Source organism: Chenopodium album, chromosome 2 (genome assembly GCF_948465745.1).
Source record: "Chenopodium album chromosome 2, dcCheAlbu1.1, whole genome shotgun sequence".
Lineage (NCBI taxonomy): Eukaryota > Viridiplantae > Streptophyta > Magnoliopsida > Caryophyllales > Amaranthaceae > Chenopodium > Chenopodium album.
In genome coordinates, this window is record NC_137835.1 from 3,298,636 (window position 1) to 3,321,476 (window position 22,841).

Here is a 22,841-nt window from a genome sequence, read left to right on the forward strand (position 1 = left end):
GGAATTTCAATTGAAAATGAGGCTTAAATAAAGGATCGGAGGTGGAAGGGCTAAAATTCAAAAGAGAAAAGGAAAATGTTGAATTGAAGAGGGGAGATGAAGATGAAGTGTGCATGGAAGATGAAGTATAAGTTTAATGAAAGAGTTGAAGAAAGACTTAAAACATTAAATATGTAAGAAGACATGTGACATTTGGATTAGAGAATAAGATAGAGAAGTGTAATAGGATGGGAACATGTGTCTTATGTGGTTAGAGTTTTTAAATACTAAGTATAGATTTGCGTTCTTCAGCGTAGATACATTACAAATCAAATTATAGAAAATTTTGCATAACCTGTATTTGTACTGAAGTAGTGAGACATAAGTTAATGGTCTATAATTAGTTATTGGCAAAAGCTAATGAGCGCCCCCGGGGTGTTAGATAAGAGAATTAAAATGCAAATATTAGAGTAAAATTAACATTAATTACACCGAACGACGCGTGATTTTGTCATGAATTCCTAACTTAATACCATTTCAACCAATATAATTTATCCTTATCTAATGCCTCGGGGCGCTCGTTAGCAAGATCGTTATTTATTTGGACTTGATTTTAACGAAACAAAATAAGTCAGAATAGATTTATAAAGCAATTTCTAATGCTTATCAGTCACCACAACCTAGGACTATATTAAGCATCTTTAAGTATTTTTTTGTTCTTTTGAGCCTTGACTTAACTCTTTGGACTACCAACAAATTAAATCGAAAAAAAAAAAAAAAAAAACCTATACTATAAAATATTAATAGATTAATACAAGAAAAGAGTACTTTGAAAAAATAAAATAATAAAAAGGGAAGCAGGGGAGTATGAGCACGACTGCACGAGGGGTGTAGATCTCCCCGACAAAGGAGTCGCTTTCTTAACCCTTTCCCTCTTATAATGTCTTTCTTTGGTCAGATACATCTTTTTTGCTTTTTCTTTATTTTATTTTTTTTATTTCTATTTTTAAGGATTGGCGCGTGATTTCACCTCCATAATAAAGAAGAAAATATGAGCTTAGGATTCTGATTCTCTTATGAAATGAGAGCGTGAGAGTCACGTGAGCACAATGAAAGTGAAGTGGATGAGAAGATAAAAAGAGAGTGGATCCCACAAATAATAGCGCAGTGGATTAAACAGAGGAAATGTCCAAAGAGAATCGAGTTGGGTCATAAGAATGCCATGATTGCATATGGAGGGTGGTGCCTATTTCTGCATACTACAGCCTTGCAATTATGAGCTTCGTATACCAACCTTTTTTATTTATTTATTTTTTTAAAAATGCTTTTTGAATACTTTTACAATGGAAGGTTGCTACTTTTTAGATTAACATCCTCTTTTTTTTATACTGTTTTTTTCTGCTCTACTCTATGAAAATTTCGTTTTCAAACTCATTCTACTACAGATCCGGTTTTTTAGAGCTGCTTTGCTCTGTCCTGCTCTGCTCTGCTCCGCAATGTGTGAAAACCTATCCCTGCTCTATTCTGCATGCTCTGCTCTGTCCTGCCCTGCTCTGCCCTGAAGCTCAAAAGAACAGCCGAACAGGGCCTACCTCCGTTACACATTATGTCCAACAAAAACATCGACACAAATTCCTAGATAAAATTTGTATGTGAGTGGTAAATGAAGAGAGAAATATTTTTTTAAAAAAAAAAAAACAAAAAAACCATGTAATGAGGAGAGAAATGACAACCAATCAAAGAAGAAAACATTTATTGCAAATAAAGTATAACATCTATTTTTAGTAAAATGTTGCACATAATATGAAACAGAGGTAGTACTTTGTTCTATTTATCCAAAAGCTTAAAAAAACAGGGTATAAGATGTTAGTTCTATTTTTATTTGATTTTTTCTCATTTGACAATCAATTATTATTGGTTGTTGATCGTTTAAATTTGAAGTTATTGAGATTAATTTTATTAGTACGGTGAAATTTGCTAATGATATAATACATGAATTAAATGTCGACAGATTAACCAATCTCTGATTTGATATTCTTCTTAAATCATTATGTGTATAGTTTTATTGATGGTACTAAATGACAAACCTTTTATTTCTTTGTTCTACCTTTGCTTGTTTTTGTTGACTTCTAGACATTTTATTATTAATGATTTAGAATCAAACCAATAACTAAATAAATTTCTAATTTTTTTCTTTTATTAGATAGATGATACGGAGTAATAAATTTGCTAATAACTACAAAGGCCGATTTAGAAATTGTCAACCACATCCATATCAAGGAATAATAATTAGGGTTTAATTTTATTTTATTTTAAAAAAAAAAACATGTTTAATCTTAATAATTAAATACAACTAAAGTCCATACGTGCATGAGTAATTATAATTTATTTAAGAGAAACATACATAGACACGACACTGTATAAAACCACAGTACAGTACGTGTCGTATAGAGCCAATTCATGAGTAGATAAACACGTTACATGTCTTAACTTAACACGGCCAAGTGCGATATTTAAAACATAGGAATAAAAGGGAGGGGCAAGCTAAGAAATAAAAATGAAGATACCAAAAATAGGAAGAGAAAAATGAATGAAGAGAAAGGGATAATTGGAGGAAAAATGTAGGGGGTAGTTAGTTGAATAGGCAAAAGAGCCAAAGTCATGAAAACAATAAATGAGAAGGGGTGGACGTGGACCCGGATGGGGGAGATGGGTTTGGGACATGGGCGGGTGGGAGTTCACGTGGGCGTGAGGGTGATGAGGGGTCATTTGTGAAAATGAAGTGTAAGATGGAGGGTATTTTGAGAATAAGACAGAATAATTAAATACATTTATTATTATTATTATTAATATTATTATTTATTTTTATTAAGAAAAAACATTAATTTGTTCAAGTGAATATTTAGATGAGGAACTCACGTGGCCCAAAACATGTTTGTGCTGGGTGACACGTGGGTGTCATACCACACTCCTCACCCTTCCCATGCAAACGAATTAAGTATTTTTAGAAAATAAGAAAAAGGAGGAAAGTGGGATCCACGCATACGGCAAACCCATCCGATCGTGCGTGTTATGTTGTCTCTCTTTGACCCGACACCTATAAGCTTACAATCATTGACCCCTTTTTTTTTTTCATTTTAATTTTCATAATTTAATTTTGGTTGTGAAGGTTTTTTTTTTTTTGGGGGGGTGATGTTATATTTAGCACTAAGGGTTATATATAAGCATTAAATATACTCTTGGAAATTGTATAAAATTAGAAATTCATGACAAAAACATGCGTAAATCATTGTTATTAGTGTTTATATTCTGATAATTTCTCAATTTTTTTACGATTTTTTAGTGTAAATTTAATGCTTATATGTAGACCTAAGGGTTATGTATAACATTTCCCTCTTTTTTTAAGGTATATAAACGTAATAAAGGTTTTTTAATTTCCTTAAAAAAAATCTAATATTGCTTCTCTTTAATTTGTAAGTACTAGTACTAGTACTAGTAATACAATTTGGTTCTATTTGTCTCTAGAAAGACTTCAATTAATTTATAATTTACTACTCAATTCAATGAGGTAGGCTCTATTCTTCTGAGCTATTGTGATCTGTTTTGTTCCGTCAAAAGCTAAAAAAAACAAGACCACACTCATTTTTAAGTTCCTTTAAAAAAAAATTAAAAATTATAAAATAAAATTGGTACTCAATTTTAAAAGTGCGGTTGTGTGCTTGTGTGGGATTCAAATCTTACTAGTGAAAGTGATACTCCCTCCGTCCCCTTTTGATAGTCCCTTATGGACAAAATTTAGTCCCAAAATGTTCACCCCATTTGTTTTTTCCAACAACCATTAATATTAATTTTTTACCCAAATTCCCTCCAATTTGCAATAATATTTGTGCGAATTTAAATTTCTCATGTAAATTTTCTTTTTCCATGCACTTTTATTACTTTCTTTATCTGCTTTTTTACATACCCAATGTCAATTTACTTTTTCAATGTACTTTTACTATTGTTATTTGTGTTTATTAATTCTCGTGAAAAAACGCATAATGGACTATCAAAAGGGGACGGAAGGAGTAAAAAATAGATTTCTCTTATATTTAAATTTCTTTTAATTTTCATGTATGGTTCCGAGCTTAGCTCTAATCTGAATGCATTGTTATAAATTTAGGTTATTTGTATTTCACCCAAATATTAAGAAAGGGGTAATACAAGATGGTTCATCAATCTCAAAACTGTATATGTATATGGGTACTCATTCAGCACATATAATGTATAAACTAAAGGCTTGTTCCGATTTACTGAAAACAACTTAACTGAACTGATTGGAGTTGAACTGATAAGAGCTGAATTAAACTAAAGTGAATTGAATATAGCTGGAATGAATTGTTTATGAGAGAAGTAAATTAGGAAAAAAAATTGATTGGAGCTGAACTAAACTGAAATTAAGCTGAATATAACATGTTCTAAGACATTTTTTTTTTTTTAAAAAAAAAACTTTCTTTCTTTCTCTCTCTCTCTCTCTTTTTTAGGAAAAGAAATTACACGTGACTTTCCTAAAAATATAAACATTGTATTTATTTATAATCACTAAGGGTATGTTCCAATCTACTGAAAATAGCTAAATAATTGAACTAGTAGGGGCTGAAATTAAATGAATTGTTTATGATAGGAGGAAATTAGGAATTGAACTGGACTAGACTGAATTGAAATGATTGGATGCTGAACTGAATTGAATTAAATTAAGCTCAACAGAAGAGACTCTAAATTTAATAAGTAGCTAACTCCACATATTATTGTAGCAATATAGTAGATTATCATTACTCCTATTGTGATTTTTGAAGCAAGGGACTCATGTAACAAGTCACCCTCAACATAATTAAAAATTCTTCATTTCAAGCCAAGTTCCCTAATTAATTTGATAGATATGTACTAATAATTTGCCTTTAAATAATTACATAAACTAGTTGGCATGAGCTTACTTATTTGTAAATAATTCTTCTAAAAATAATGTATCTACTTTATGTCAAATCGTTGCATATAACCTGTAACGGAGGTAGTATTTGCAAAACAGGATTGAGTCTGCAGAAAATGGTTCAACATATCAGAACAACTTACATCTCATCCTATTTAAACTTCTAAAGGTCGAGATGACAACAAAATGCAAATGCATGCGCATATAATTTACTGACAAAACATTCAATAATTAGCTAGACTCTTCCTAAAGACAAATGATATATGCCAACTTTAACACTCTTTTAAGTGGAGTATACTTGTTATGTGTGGAATAATGATTTCATTACCCTATTATATTCCTTTGAATTATATTCGTATTAAGAATAAGGTATAGATGGGGTTGCTTGTAGTTGAAATGGATGGCTAATCAATTAGTTGAGTCAATTAATTAAGCAATATTAACTTAAGGACAAAGTAGTCATTACATGCAAAATAATGAGAGAATTTTAAGCAAAAGAGGCAAAAGGGTTCATGCATAAAGCGTGATGCGTATGCGAGTGGTATAATTAATCAAAATATATAGTCAGACATGAAATGATTGCACCCATCAGTATTTTTGGTTCTCCAAAAACCCATCACTTCAACTTTTCATGTAATTGGTTGGTCCCCTCTTTTTATTTACTCCTTAATTTCAACCTTCTATTTCATGGGATTCTCTTGAATCTAAACCCCAACACCCGTCTTTTAACTTCAATCACTAACATGATTTTTGTTGATTATGATATGATAACTTTTCTTTTTTTGGAGAAACATTATGATAAGATACAAACTATTACTCCTACCGTGTATTAGCTAGACATATCAAGTGGATCATCTTATAATTGTCTCTCATATAATAAGTCCAATTACTTTAACTTCTTTTTATATAGGGGTGTTATTTGTAACGATTAAATACTTTTTACTCATATTTTATGTCAAATTATTGCAAATAATATAAAACATGTGTATTAAATCATATACTTCTTCTGTTTTTCTTTTATTGCAATATAAAGACTTTTACATTATTCACTTAATCTTTTTTGACTATCTTTTGTGATTTATCCATTAGAAAAATATATAGTCATTTTGAATCTAGTTAGATTCGTCTCGAAATCTACTTTTTAAATACCAATTTTTTTTTATAATTTTTACTAAATTATAATTAAATATACTAATAACCAAAGTAATGCATTGACAGACATAAAATCCCTCATGGTCCAATAAAAAAAAGGACAGAGTATGAAATATTAAATTAAATTTAGTGGAACTTATTTCAATTTACTGAGTATAAAAAAAAATTAATAAAAAAAAAAACATTGTTCACTCATTAATTTAATTTGCGAACTATATATATATATATTATTTTTATTTTTATTTTTTATATTTTCAATCTCCTAATTTTTTCAAGTTTATTTATTTATTTACTTTTAATAGGTCCAATTATATGTGATTCATCAATGATTATTACATTATAAATCTATTATATATAGCTAAGTGGATTATTAAAGAATTACATAATAATAAAGTTATTTTAGGTTTTAAAATTAAAAAAGAATCACCACATAAAAATTATCTAGCGCCAATTTGATTATATTAAGCAAACAATAGGCAAGTCTCATCAATTTTAGAATCATTATATTGCTAAGGACAACTTTTATCTATAAGATGGAATAGACTTGATAACGATTAGTTAAGTAGATAAATTCTACATAATGGATCTTTTTTAATGTTTGTATCATATCGTGGGGTGTTTAGCATTTTCTTCCAATCCAGATGGGGATCTTTTACGAAGGAAAAAGTTAATGTATGAATTATAAAGACGTAAAGTTTATGCACTGTGTTGTCGTGGTAATCAACAATAAATAAACAGATAAAATACTATTTTTTTTTGTCTCAACTTGATGCTTTAATTTATCTCTCGTTCTTTGACTTACAACAAAAATTGATATAAAGCGATTTTTGTAAGGCGTTTATGTACAATCATGATGAAGCATAATAGATTTTTTAAAATACCTTTTAAAACAATTACAAGCACTAAGCTTGATGGACTATTTTCATTTATGTTTCAATAAAAGGTGAGCAAGTTGTTTGTATACAAGAGTAATGAAATTTCATTCCATCCACTTTTAATTTCTTTTCACCTTAATATAAAAAGTTTTTATAAAAAAAAATGATATGATGCTACAGTACCACATAATGTAATTTGAACCAATCAAAACAACTATTTGTTAGAGTTGCGTGCACAAATTTTGCTTGTCATGCAAATAGCAATGCGTTTTTCATTGGTTGAAAAATGAAAGCATGAGACATACACATTATTAGTGATTAGTCAAATCATTATATTTAGGTGACACTTAAAAATTCGACAAGCTAATTGGCCCATTTGTTATGTCATTTGTGGAATGGATAATTATTAATTAGGACTTAAAAGTATTTTGCTAACTTAAGTCAAAGGGTTACCTACTATTTTCGTCACCTATTTTAGGTCAATTAATAATAAATCGTTTTCATACCTCACGATACCACATGAATTGGTACACTACACTTCTACGTACTCAAATATCTTTTTATTTTTTATTTATTTATTTTTTTTACTTCTCTTTTTTTATTTTTTTTTTTTTTTTCTTTTTTGAAAAAAAAACCGAAAACCGAATTACAAACCGAAAACCGAATTACAAACCGAATTTCGACCCAATAATTTAAAAAAAACCGAAAACCGAATTACAAACCGAATTTCGACCCAATAATTTAAGCTCATTTTCTTTTTCAAATTATCCAACCACTTTCCCCTTTAATATATAAACTTAAAAAAAAACCTAATTCTCAATTCTCCTTTCTCAATATCTTACTCTCTCACAAAGAATGTAATTAACAAGAAATAATTGTAGGAATTTTCTAGGTGAAGTTCGAGTTTCGGGTTTGAATGTTGCAAATGAAGGGAACAAATTTCGGTTTGGATTGGATTCTAATTTGAAAAACCGAATTAATTCGGTTTGGATTGGATTGGATCGAATCATAATTCGGTTTGGATTGGATTGGATCGAATCATAATTCGGTTTGGATTCAGATTCAGATTTCCGAAACCGAATTAATTCGAATTGGATTCGGTTTTGACTATAATCCAAACCGCAAACCGAACTTTCACCCCTAAAATTTGCTACTCCGTATCAAATTTAACTAGCCCAAATTCTATTGCAATGTCGGATATGATGGAAAATGTACGACCACATAGATCTAAGACTTAATTAAAGATTTGAGCTCAAAGAAATAGTGAAAAATATTACAATTCCTTGTTTTTATTATATTTTAGACTATCCATTTTATATCTTTCATCCTGTTGTTATTATTATTAACAAAAACCCACAAAGTCAACTAATTTACAAGAAATTAGCTAGTGGGGAGTCGAGATACAATCTGGGCCCACACTTTTATAACTATAGCGAACCCGATCTTGTTGAAGATGTGAGCAACTACACGAGCACCTATATCCCGAGTTCTTGCGAACGCCTGAACTCACTTCAGCAACACATCAAAATCCTTTTCTAATTCCCCCAAAGAAGAAAAGGAGAAGGGAAGAAAAACATGACCTAATAGCCTTGCAACGCACCCCATATTTGTCCCGTTTTCGCTGAGTAGCAATTGACACAACATGACCAGAAATAAAGTCAGAGAATCCTGATTGTGTCAAATTAGAAAACCCCGTCAAGTCAAAATACACATCAAGGTCCCTATCCCAAGAACAAAGCAACATATCTGCAGGTCAAAAAGTCCCATTATTGCCTCCAGCCAACCTAAACGATGGGACAACTTTATTAGTATAAATAACATTTATTAAGCTCATATTTTTACATACTTAACAATGTCTAAGTTCTGAAGTTGAAAACTTCATAACACAAACACATTATGATTATATTGAGATCAAATTAATTACTTGACATAGCTAGCTCTAATGCATGCAGGTAAAGTAATTAAGGTATAGTATGTAAAAGTTAAACTTACAACTTACATTCAGTTAAAATAGGTTAAAATAACTATGTTCAGTCGTTCAGATACACAAATTTACTTGTGTATAACATACAATTTGTAATATAAACTCAATTTATAATAATTATTAAAGGACTGCCCTCGAATCTTGATTGCATGTCTTTCTTTTGTGGTTATCTAATATCTATAATGGCAAAATTAATCAGAAATAGCTTATAATCATGCTTTAAATTAGCATTATAATTTCAGGTGACATGTCACAATGTCCCTTGGTAGATTTATTTGAAGTGATAAGCACAAATGCACAATATCGTGGTTAGCAGCTTGTTAATTGATTATATATCTAGTCCAAGAAAAAGTCAATTAGCTGATTAATTATCATATAATATACGATTTATTTCATATTATTTAGCCTTGTTTAATCTTAATTAGAATATCAATGACAATGTCTAGTAATATAATTAGTACTTTGATTAATTATTGTCTGCCCCATCGAATTGAATAATGCCAAGCGCAATCTCAATTTTGTAATCACGTAAACAAAGCCGGCTCAAAACCTTTGAGCATGTACAATTATTTTTATATTAATTATCTTATGACAATTACATAAAATATATTTTAATTTTAGAATTAATATTAATACAATCTAATTAGGAACAGAATCAATTTGGTCTTAAGGCTTTCCACCCTAGTAGGCTGTAGGCCATGTTATGTTGGTGCAACATCACGTTGGCACTTGATAATTTAAGATTATCATAATTATAATTAAGATACTAAATATTGCATACTTGATGTATTACAACTTTCAAGATTTAGCCATAATTTAGGCAAGGAAATCCTCTAAGTAGTCAAATAATTAAAATTAATATTAAGAGGCCACCTTTTATGGACATTTAGAGAGCTTGTTTTGTGGGAATCATTAATCAATAAAGTTGTATGTCTAAAGCCAAGCTATGGTATTATTATTAATAACTCAACTTGTTTAAGCTATCAAACTATCACATGGTGATTATGTGGCAAATCATATAATCGTTGTGTACTAGAATATATATAATTGCATTGTATTGTCGTTGGCCCATTTTAATTATATACTTATTCAATTTTGAAAAAATATCTTATTGCTCAAATTTGATTCTATGTACATTGATGACCAATTTGACTATATATCTATTATTAATTTAATATCAACAATTCACAAGTTGGAGGACAAACCATGCATGAGATAATACTTCCCAAATGACGTGACTAGAAATTACTTCTATATTATGATCTCGTTGAATTCGTTTTGAGTGTTGGAGAACGTATCATACAATTTTAACACTAATTTAACAATCTTGTAAATTATCTTATACAAAGCACTTTTACAATAAATCTACTGAAATTGCAATTTCCATAATGATCAAATCAACAAAGTTGCTTGCAATTGTTGGGCTAACAATAGTATGTTGATCCCATCAAAATTTAAGACGGAGGTAATGTTTTTCTTGAACTTTTTCAATTGTCTCGTTTGATTATCTAAATATTTCCATAATGACCAAATCAACAAAGTTGCTTGCAACTGTTGGGCAAACAATAATATGTTGCTCCCATCAGAATTTAAGACAGATGTAATGTTTTTCTTGAACTTTCTCAATTGTCTATTTTGATTATCTAAATATGTTTTCAGGAAAGTAATTAGGTCTTGTTTTGATTTACTGAAAACAATTGAACTGAACCGGTTGGGATTGAACTGCACTAAATAAAATTGATTAGAGCTGAACTAAACTGAACTGAATATAGCTAAAGTAGTGAATTATTTATGAGAGAAGAAAATTAGGAACTAAATTGAAGTGAATTGATTGGAGCTGAACTGAACTGAAATTAAGTTGAACTGGATATGCCCTTAATAGAGAATAATTTCCTATTTACCTCGCTTCTTCATAATTTCTTTCTTCTTACTAAAATTACAGAAATTATTAAAATCATATAAATATTCATATTATGAAACCATCCTTCCTAAATTGGATAATTAACCCTAGCGGATCACTATACTATTCTATAAACTCAATTTTTCATGACTTTTTTTTTTTTTTTTTTTTTTTGGCATCTTTACATCAATAAGTATAAGAAATTTTGTCTACCTTTCACTTTTGTTGTTGTTTTTTTTTTTTTTTTCATGACGAGATTGAAGAAAGTAGAAAAAAATGTCAAATATAGGTGACAAGTCAGAAATATAGAGATAAAAAAAGTGGGTCCAAAAGCATTAAGAGTTGGACAATGATTCAAAGTAAGGCAATGATAATTGCAAGTGAAGCATGGGAGAAATAACGATGATAAACCAATTATTAAATAATATTATAATAGGAGTAGTAGTACTCGTACTACTGAGAGTAGTGAAGCAAGGAGCAGGGGGCCGACAAGATGTTGGGTGATGATTGAGTGTCCCCACGAGTGCGTGCTAGCTGTCCCACGTGTCCCCTACCACAATTTCATTTATTTATTTTATTTTCTTTTTATTCCCAATAATTAGAATTACTCGTACATCCCTATTTCACGACAAATTTAATCCCCACCAATCATCATCTTTTGTGGGCCCCCACACTTTCTGTCTCCTCCTGGGGCCGTACGAGGCTCACTTCCCATGTGATTTGCACGTGAACGAGGCCCCCTCCCACAACCATCAACATCCCCCTTCCTTCTTTTCGATGTTCTACTTTCTTAACCCTACCCCCTTTTGTCAACTTGTGATTATTCAATTTCTATTTTTTAAATTACTATATTGCCCTTTTATTTTTTAAAATAGGGTGTAATGTCTTGTTCAATCAATCATAATGGGATGATAGAGTAATTATTATGGACACACACCCAACCTCCACCCTATGACCTATTTCTATTTAAGATAGAATTTGTGGGCTCCCTCTTTCTCAATATATGGAGTATACCGGTATTTTATTATTTTTTTAATTTAATTTTGACTTTTGTCACTATTTATCTAAGCTATTTAGCGTTTTTTGTGTACGATTGATCATATTGTGTGACCGCTTGTAAAATAATAAACTATTATAACTTATATATACTCCATATTTCCAGAAAAAAAAAAAACTTATATATACTCCATAACATTTATCAAGTAACTCCTGTAACATTAACGAAGTAACCTTCGGTATGGTCAACCATATACAAGTGGATGATAAACATTTTGTCACTATTATTATGTGTTGATAAACATGTCTAAATGAAATGTGTTAACTAAAACAAAGCAGTGGAATTGAAATATAATCATGTTTGATCTCCTTAAACTTGTTTGAATATATATGCACAATTCATTATATGATTTGTATAGCTTTTTTTTGCTATTTAAGTGTTGGGTCTTATTCTTTTCCGTTGTATTGAACTGAACTAATCTTAGATGATTAAGTTAACGATTTGAAATGAGCTAACTCCACCGAAACACATAAACACTAATTGAAAAAATGGGAGATTATTATTATTATTTTTTTCATAAGCAAGAGTACATTTGAATTTCTTTTCATTAATGAGTAAAATAAGAGAGTGATTGGACAAGTCAAAAAATGGAAGAAGGGATTTGTCATGTCTTGATAAAAAGAATACTCTTTCTTTATCTCTCTAATAAATAAAAGTCGAAAGATATGAAAGTGTAGGGCTGTTTGATAGATTTTTTGCATCCTACCAACCTAATAATATTGGCAGGCATAACTGCGGAATATCTGAGCTACATATTCATAAATCATACTCATAATATTTGGAGTATTTTATAGTCTGCCTCTACCTTTGCCTAGGTTTATTTATCTTTATTTATGTTTACATGATTTATTTATCTGATCAATACTACTCCTAGCTAGCATCATCATCGGATTCTCTATCTCAATTTAATTTCTCTTTTTTTTTTTTTGGAAGTCTTCCCCATGCATCGTGCTTTCTCATTCTTATGTCTCTTAACACCAATTTAAAGTTTGTTTAGTCATTCATATATTCGACTACTTCTCATTTTATTCATTTGTACTAATCGATTGTCAATTTCAATTATTCCTCGATCATGTTTATCTATCTAAATTATTCCAAGAGATTAGTTAAGGGTTGAGAGTTTGAGACATAATAGAGGAGGAACCTGTTCTTTAGAGTTGATTCGCTGGAATTTACTTTACAATGCTTAATAATAATAATAATAATAATAATAATAATAATAATAATAATAATAATAATAATAATAATAATAATACTGTTAATTATTATCTACAACTTTGAGTTATTTTCTGTGAGATATAAAATATTCCAAAGTTGCAGATAATAATTAACAGAGGTAGTACTAAATAAATTTAATAAAGTAATAATAAATAAATAATTTAACAAAACTTGTTTTGCTAAAATCTGCTCTGCACTGGTGACGTCTACTTTGTTCAACTCTGCTAAAACTTGCTTTACCCAGAAGCTAAAAAAATATGGCCAAAAAGGGTTAAATTCATTTGATAACTTCAAAAAACGCATACTAGTTTTTTTTTTTTTTTTTTTTTTTTTTTTTTTTTTTTTTTTTTTTTTTTTTTTGTCCCTTATATAGCCCATCTACATTGAAACATGTATACGTTGACAATAAGCTCATCTACATAGAAACATGTATGTGTTGACAATATAATAATTCGTTCAGTAAAAGTAAGAAATCTATTACCAAAATAAATCAACAAAAAGGTGAAGACAATTAGTATGAGTAAAATTTATCATCGAAGTGAATTAGGAAAATATATATTTAGACTAGCTCAAAAATAATTAAATTGAGAATTACATACATAACCTTATCATATACAGACGATTATTTATGAATTATACTCCATCCGCAATTTTAAGTTGTTTATTTTACTATATTTGGTCAATCACTTCACTTGTTTGACTAACGTTTTCTAGTCATACTTAATACTTACTCCGTTTTTTAATAGTTGCAATACACACTTTTTCACGGTATTTAAAAAAAGTGGGGTTCACATGATATAATACACTTTAAAATGAGGTGAGTAGTTGTTAGGAGTGTAATTTAGTGGGTCATGTGCTTTAAATAAGTGAAATAATACATCTTTTCCCTAAAATAACTTTCCATTTATAGTGTGTTGCAAGTATTCTAATATTTCTATTTTAGGGAAGTGTTGCAAGTATTAAAAAACGGAGAAAGTAGAATTTACAAATTGTTAAATTTAAATGTTGACAAGCAAATCATAATTGAATAACGAAGAAAAAAAAAACGAGGAATTACTAACCTGTATAAAGTATTACATAATTAATAAACTATCGTTGTAATGAATCCAACTGCACAATTAATTGTTTCTCCTTTAACTTAGTTTGCAACTATAAAATATAAATTGTTTGATGTGTGACTCATCCTAATTCGATGTTTATAATACGTAGCAATAAAACCCAGCTTCAGAAGTTGCTTTCCCACAAATTTCCCAAAGCATGATACGAGTAATTCGTTCTTTCACTATTATTGCCAAGATTTTGACAACACATTATGCTAGTACTACTTAACAACCCATTATATTATTAGACTCTCCATCTAATTATTTTAATATCAATCAATTCACGACCGCAAATGATTAATCTTGGTTATCATGCATTAAGGATGATTGAATAATTATTGTGCACCTAAATAAACCAAATCCAAGGGATATAATCTTCCACGATTCCACCAAATAACTTTGATATCTAGTGGAATTATATTGTTCCATTGAATTAAAGTTTTTTTTTAGATTATATCTTATTGTTTTATGCACATAAATAATGAAATAGACACTGTATTATGAGATGAAGGGATCTACTGTTAACCGGATTTAATAGGAGTAGTCAGAGTTAATACGTAGTATTTATTTATTGCTTTAAATTAAAGTTTTGAGATCAATTTTACAATAGCTTAAGGCATGCAAAACTATGGTGAATGTTTTTACGTTTTATGTATCACGTTGTACTACTTAATTTGTTAGGTAGTTGTACTTTGGCATTCTACAATAAGTTATTATTACTGTATGTTTTGTCCAAGATATGATTAAGTTGAAAATTTACAGTATATCATATTGACACATTGTAAATTAATTTTAAGAGACAAAATATAGTACTATAGAATTTTTAAAACAAACAAACTTACGTATTATAAAAATCAGAGTACCACGCAACAAAATTACCTAACAAGTACGAGTAAAACTACAGCTTGAATTAAGTAGACAAGAAATTTTGAACAATATCTAATTTTTGACATGAAATTGTGAAGAAGGTGGTAACATTTGCAAACTAAGGATTAGACAAGCCAATTTGTAGTTAGAAAATCTACCACGCGTCCACGCACGTAGTTGATTTGTCACATGTCACACCTATAACTCGACTAATACGTACGCACCACACATAATGTTATTCATGTTGTAAACAACGCATTTCACTCGCAAAAATTTGCGTTAAGATTGAAAGAAGAAAAAACCGAACAATTGCACGATTTTTTTCATAGATGATGATCACAAGAATGCTAGCTGTTGATATAGATTGCAACTTGTAAAGAGTGAAAATGTGTATGTGTATGTGTTCATGCATGTGATTACATAAAATTTTGAGCTTTATACATATTAATCATGACCTAATTAGATGTATCATATCTTTTGGGATTTTTAATGTTGCACGAATTGTATTATGAATGTGTTTTGTAAATCATGAACCTTTAAATATATGATTGGTTCATATTAAAATAAGACTAAATTAGATCTCAAAAAAAAATAAGACTAAATTAAGTTATTTTTTTGTTTTTTTTTCCATACACTTACATCTTCTTATTAGCGCGTAGGTATTACAAGGACCGGAGGCTATAGGTACAAATTTAATTTAGTTCTTGCTAGTAGACTTAAGTCGTAAATGTTTCCCAAGATATAATGTTGATACTCCGTACTATTTCACTTAGGAAAGGTTTGTTTAATTAGTTAAGAGTACGTATTAAATAATTTTTTTTTCAATAGGAACTTGACAACTTTTTACTTAATCACTCACGGGCAAGTTATTATGTCCATTTAATTTACAATAATTGTTAACAGTCATATGCATGTACTATTCAATTCCACTGAAATACACGTAAATTAAATTGATTGCAACTAAATGAATTTTACCTATTGATACGTAACAATGTAACATACGTTATAAGCACAAAACTAGTCAAAGCTAAGCTCATACCACCAAGTAGGTACATAAAATAAAATTTTCCTTGGCCATGGAGCGTCAAATTGAATCAATACACGAGTCTTGCTTTCAATTCAATCAAGTAAATTGTTAAGTTCAATTAATTTTGGTGCGAATTTTTTTTTTTTTTTTTTTTTTTTAAGAGAGTCATAAAGGGCGAGGGTTAGAATCAATCTCAGGATCTCCTAAAATCGAGAGAGAAGCTCTAACCACTTGAAATATCTCTCACTCTGTGAATTAATCAACTTATTAAATTACATTTAATTTGTTAGTAAACAATTATTGCAAGAACTAATGATTACCTAACAAAACTAAATAATTTGTGTTTATGCCCTCACTTGGAAAGAGGGATAATGGAGATCGTAATCACAAGGATATGCCACATCATATCATGGATCAATCAAAATTTAACTTCTTACCTTTAAAAGCTATGGTGTATATAAATGTATATATTGAAAATAATTGATAAAAACATCCCCTTCACTCCTTATTGCTGTACTTATCTGATACATGATAGTATACAATATATATTTTGTGAGACTCTAAAACAATAATAATAAACAACAAATATAAAGTATTTCAATAAGCAAAATTTAAAGATTCCTTTTGTAAAGTAGACTGATTATTAGCAATATGATACCCAAAATAATATTACTTCATGATTTAGAGATAATCTTCATTGCTAATTTTACAAGTCTCGTTGCCTTAAACCATGGCACATAAGTTTTTTGCGAAAACCAATATCCAGACTCATATCATCACAAAAAATAAAAGCAAACGGACGGAGGATAACATATACCATAAACTTATGCTTTTAATTAAATTTATTGAAAAAAAAACAAAATTTGGTTAAATTGGTCCTCTAACTATTATGATATGCCATGAAGTAATATATGAAGTAACTATTTTTTGATGTCAAAATTTATTAAGATTGCTTGGCTGATTTATAATAGTGTAGTATGTAATTTGTATCCAACACACACATTTAAAAAAAAAAAAAAAAAAAAAAAAAAAAAACAAACAAAACAAAACTTATTATGAGAATGATGATATATGGATTTAGGATGGATGAAATACTAAATCTCTGTTTAAAATTGAGCCGAATTAGTAGAATAATGAATTGAAGTGAAATGAAATGAGATTCAAATAAGTCTAATAGAATAGGGCCTAAATACAGTAAACATTACCGTCCTAAATATTCATATTAGATAATACTCCTTATAATGGAATAGGCTTCCCATTATGTAGTTGTATAAATTAATCTTTGGTAAGATTTGTGGAAAGAAGTAGCCTTTAAACATAGTAAAAGTTACCTTTAAAATCTATATTAATAAATTGAAAAGACAAATAAGTACAATTAGACTTAGATTAAGGATGAAAAAACACATCGTGCCACCACATTGTTTACCTCGGTTTTCGCATAAATCTCCCTTCCAAACAAACCAAACAATCAAGTTGCATCAAAAAAACATATCAAACTCTTCCATTATTACAAATCATGTGTATCCAACGTTTCTCCATTTTCCAGCACACACCCAGCAAAGCACACGTGTATTCCCAGCTCCCCCGCACGTGCAACTCCAGTCAATGTTTTGAGATCTGGTCAACGCTCTTTTTATGGGCTTCCAAGAATAATTTACCCAATTATTAGTTCCATAATTTTTTTTTACTTAGTAGAATCCCGGGAAACACCGGTTACGTGGAAGCACGTACGGATTCATCTTGGCCGTTGGATTGTTATTATTTTAATCGAAGCCGTTGATCCCAAGATGAACCCACACGTGCAATGTAGGTGAGATAAAATTAGAAGTGGGTGCGAACATATCTGGACCCCCCATGTGACCGGCTTAGTTGGTCACCATGTGATTTCCAGGAAACGGTTAAGATGATCGTTAATCAATAGATCTTGTTGGAATTATGAATTATTGGAGATTATTACTTCGTGTACAACTATCATTTAACTAATCATACCATAAGCCATAATTAATGTTAATTATTGGTTATACTCCCAGTTGTAAGTACGCAGCTAAAAGAGTGTAAAATGACTATGCATTTAATAATATACGTGTTGTCAGTAATTTTACTTTCATATATGATCGGAGTAAGTATATAAACAGTCCTATACATATTTACGTTTAGTGTATGTGTGTATGTATATATTCATAAAATAATAATTCGTATATACGGGGTAGTAGTTACTAGTTAGATAGAGTATTCAATTTTTGAGAGAAACAAGGTGATTATATTACAAAGAATTTGCAATGAGAATGTGATGATGAAATGGAAATACAAATAATTCATCTAAGTTAGGTAAAAGCATGAGTTAAATTAAATGTATAAATACTAGTATATGTATTTATAAATAAATAATTTTTTTTAAACTTTTAATTCAACAAATACATGAAGATCATTAAGCATGGATGATTAATCTCTTGCAAATTGTAGTAACATAGTGATCGAATAGATGCCGATTCACAACCATTAGAAATTGACATTTGAAGCATCTAGATCACATTTCGTAATTGTAATACATAATTAGACAATTATATTTGTTTTATTTGATCGATATTATATGATCCATGACATATCACATATTATAAGATGATACATAAGAATTTTGCTCAATCATTCTGGTCATATTTAATTTATTAAAATTTTAATTTCCTTAAGATTGGCACTTAATTAAGAGGCTAAGGAGATTAGGTCCAGGTGATTATTAAACAAAACATCATGTTAGAATAATAAAGATGTGTTTAGGGATGCCGACTAATATCTCATTTGGTTCAACTGATTATGAATATATAATGAGACGACAATTCCACAAAACATCAAAATATATACTACATATATACATATTTAAACACATCATCTTGATCCAATCTTCTACACTTTAGATAATAATGGACTAATCAACTTGATTAGTAGCTCACATGATATATATATATATATATAAACAATAAAAGGTATGTCACTAAGGCATTTGATCTACTTTTCTTTCGTTTATATTTGGATCACATTGCATTTTAGTTGATCGATGATGTAGTCGAGATTAATTTTAATATTGTGTTATACTACTGCTCTCCAAAACTCTAACCAAATAAAACGGTAAGTTTACAACCTTTTAAAAACCGTTCTAGTTAAACAAGGTGCCAAAACAAACCATAAATGAAGTATTAACACATTCATCAAAACCTTAAACAAAACATTTAAGACAACAAATTGTCTTCAGTTCTCATGGCAAGTGGACATAGGGTTTGCACGTGTGATGGTACGGATGATAGAAGTTAACCTATTTTAAAAGATGATAAATTAATGAGATTAGTCAATAATACCCTTAGGATTAACTGAAAGAGGGGTATTATTGGAAGGGCAATTTGGTAAAAAAAAAGTGAAATATAATAATTATAGAAAGACACAAGTGATAGGGAAGCATGTTTGGTTGGTGGGATTTCCCATAATTGGGAATGACAGAATATAGAATTGCACATGATATGTGTAATCATTACAATAAGTTTAATTACAATTCTGAGATTGATGTTAGCCTAATCATGATTTTGGATTTAACAATCAAAATTTTGGATCCCCTATTATAATTAATTTATTATTAACATTATTATTATAACTATAGTATAGTCCAATAATTTTATATTCAGTTAATAGACTCAAAGCAGTAAATCATGATGGGATTTGTCATAGTTGCGAGGCATGGAGGACCCACACTAATCATCGTTCTATAATCTATTCTCAATCATATATACTCATATTATTTAAGTTTGATCATGTGGTTAAGATTATTAATTAGTATAAAATTAAATATTAATAAGCCATGTTAAAGAATATTTGCGACTTGGACCATAGTAAATCTAGGACCAGTTCAATTTGACTCTTGTTTTTGAGCTTTTGGCATGTTATTTGATACATTTTTTCGGTTAGATGATAGGTTTTGGCACCCTTATTATTTTAGAGATTAGTTAATATTTAACAAAATTGTTAATTAGGATTCTGTTGTTTATGTGGTAAGCTTTCACTTGATATCATCTCACTTTTATCCTACGGAGTAACTTTTGAACAAAAAAGCTTAAAATAATGCAAATATTTACAAGTTATTATGCGATAAATCAATATACAAATATAGCAATATTAAATGAGTAGCTAAATTTCTTCTTCTTCTTCTGAAAAAAAAAAAAAAAAGAGAGTAGCTAAATGGTTAATTACTTCACCTATCTCCACCTAACACCTCATATATTAAAATTAATAACTTCACCAAACCCCATGAAGTGTGTTTTAGTTAAATTTTTTTGATTTAGGATGTCCAAAAATAGCTATCAAGTTTCCAATAATTAACAATAAAAATATTGTACTACTCGAACTTTTTATTGGTAAAATATTTAAACGATGGAAAACATCATAATAAACTATGTTCTCTTACTCTGTATTATACATTTATACTTCGTATTTTTCATGACAATTAAAATGGGATGAATGGAGTAATTAATAATAAACCAAGCTAGATTCCCTACCCAAGAGCCATACTACAAAAACATGAAGTATAAATTGAAGTAGGTAGCAATTAAGTTGTAGTACCGTCTTAAAAACTATATCTATAATGTTGGTTTACAATAGTTTCATACATGAACATTGATACAATATATACTTAATATTAGCAAAGTATGACAATTTTTTTTCCCACTAACCAACCTTGGCGACTTTTTTCAGAAGTAAAAAGTTAATTTTTACCACCATTAGTTCATGTAGGATATATATTACCTCCGTTTTTTATTAGTTGGAGGTAGTATATTTTTTTCAATAAAAGTTGAAAGATTTGAATAATACGCATGGTTGAGAATTGAGATGCTAGCATGCTACTAAAAAACACAATACAAAGTGTTTGGACTTTTTGACCCTCGCAATAACATGGGCCATGCTATTGGGCTGAAATATACAGCATAAAAAGGTATATATATCTATATGGCCCACATGAAAGATTGGAGGTACCACGACAAATATATGGGTAGACCTGTAATATAAGCCTGAATGGTTTGGACTTGTGGAGAAGAGTTTGGGCCTTTTAATAGAAATTAGCCCATTTATTAATTGTGGTTTAGCCCAATAAATGACTGAGCGTTATACTTCGTATATATTTTGCATACGAAGTATATTGGTAGAACATTGTAGGGATTGTGAGAGATTACTCTCAGAGTTTCAGGATATGAAACATTCTGTAATTTGCCCATATCCTGCTTTACTATGTCAGAAGAAGCCGTCGAGGATGGAAGTCATGGAACCTTATTACAGATTTACAGAGTTGTACGGAATACATAATATGGTACCATAACTAAGAGATCAAAATATGTATGAAATTACATCTTTTATTATATGTTCATTGAAGTGTGTATCTTAAATAGTGGAATTTTAGTTGCTAAGGTGTTTTGCTTAATTGCTTACTATCTACAATTACTATTACTGTCTTGGAATGGTCCATTACTTAACTTTGGATTTGTTCTTGGGATGTTTCCAACGATCTATATATGTTGCTTCTCCCCAGGGATTTGCCATTAATCTGTGTAAACTACTCGAAACTCTCTCATACATGTCTATATATTAGTTACTTTGTTTAAATAGTACTTGATCTTGGCAATAAAGATTGATTTTCAACCTTTTTGAGGTTTCATAGTCATGTTGATTCGAATGAGTCAACTTCGCACACATGCAAATCGTATTCATAATGTTAGTAAACATAGTACACCATCATCCTTTGGTTACATATTACTAATACCAATTAGAACACCGAACTTGATTTTAATAATTTTAATAGCCAATTTGGTTACATCGTACAAGTTACACACCACAAGTCCAACAAAATCCTAGCTTTAAACTTTATTCCATGATACCAGATCCATTTGAGACTCTTTCAATGAGGCAGTGACTCATATTGACAGGCTTTTACCTTAAGCAAAGAATAACAAAAAAGCTTATTCTTTTTCACTCGGCAAAGAATATGCTATTGCTATTTTCTTTCCGCCCTAACCCAAATTCCTTTTACTTTGTTTATCACATGATATTCCATCTTGTTAGGTTTTGATGTCTCCCCTTTTAAATTTTATTATTGGGCTTATAATGCTTTAATTGAATGGATAGTCAATTGCCTTACCTGTTATTCAAATAAGGTATCTATCCCACACTTTCTAATGTAGAAAGTTCTACTTTTCTCTAACCTAACCGATATGGAAACAGGATAATGTTTCAAGTCTATCTCGATTCATTTAATAATACCAAATATACTGTCTAAAATTAATTGTCACGATAATGGTGTAATTTAAATCAGTAATGTGACCACTAAATCCAGATCATAAGCATCTTTATAAGAAATATGTTTAATTTGTATGACTTACCATCAAATTATCAGCATGACAAGCCGACAAAGCTAACGGACGATCTCCAAGAAAAATGTAACTGAGGACAATTTTAGCGTAAAAACTCTAAAGGAAATCCTACCCAAGTAAAAATACAGCTAGTGGCTAGCGCATTGAAGCACTCTCTTGATCAACAGAGCAGCAAAATTGCAAAATGACTTGAAGTTCACCAAATTGCTACTCATAAAATTTTCAGCAAGTTCGAAACCTCCAAGATGTCTGGAGAAGTAGATTAATCATCCAAAAAGATTTGAATGTAGGGTATATTGATTCAAGTTTTAATCA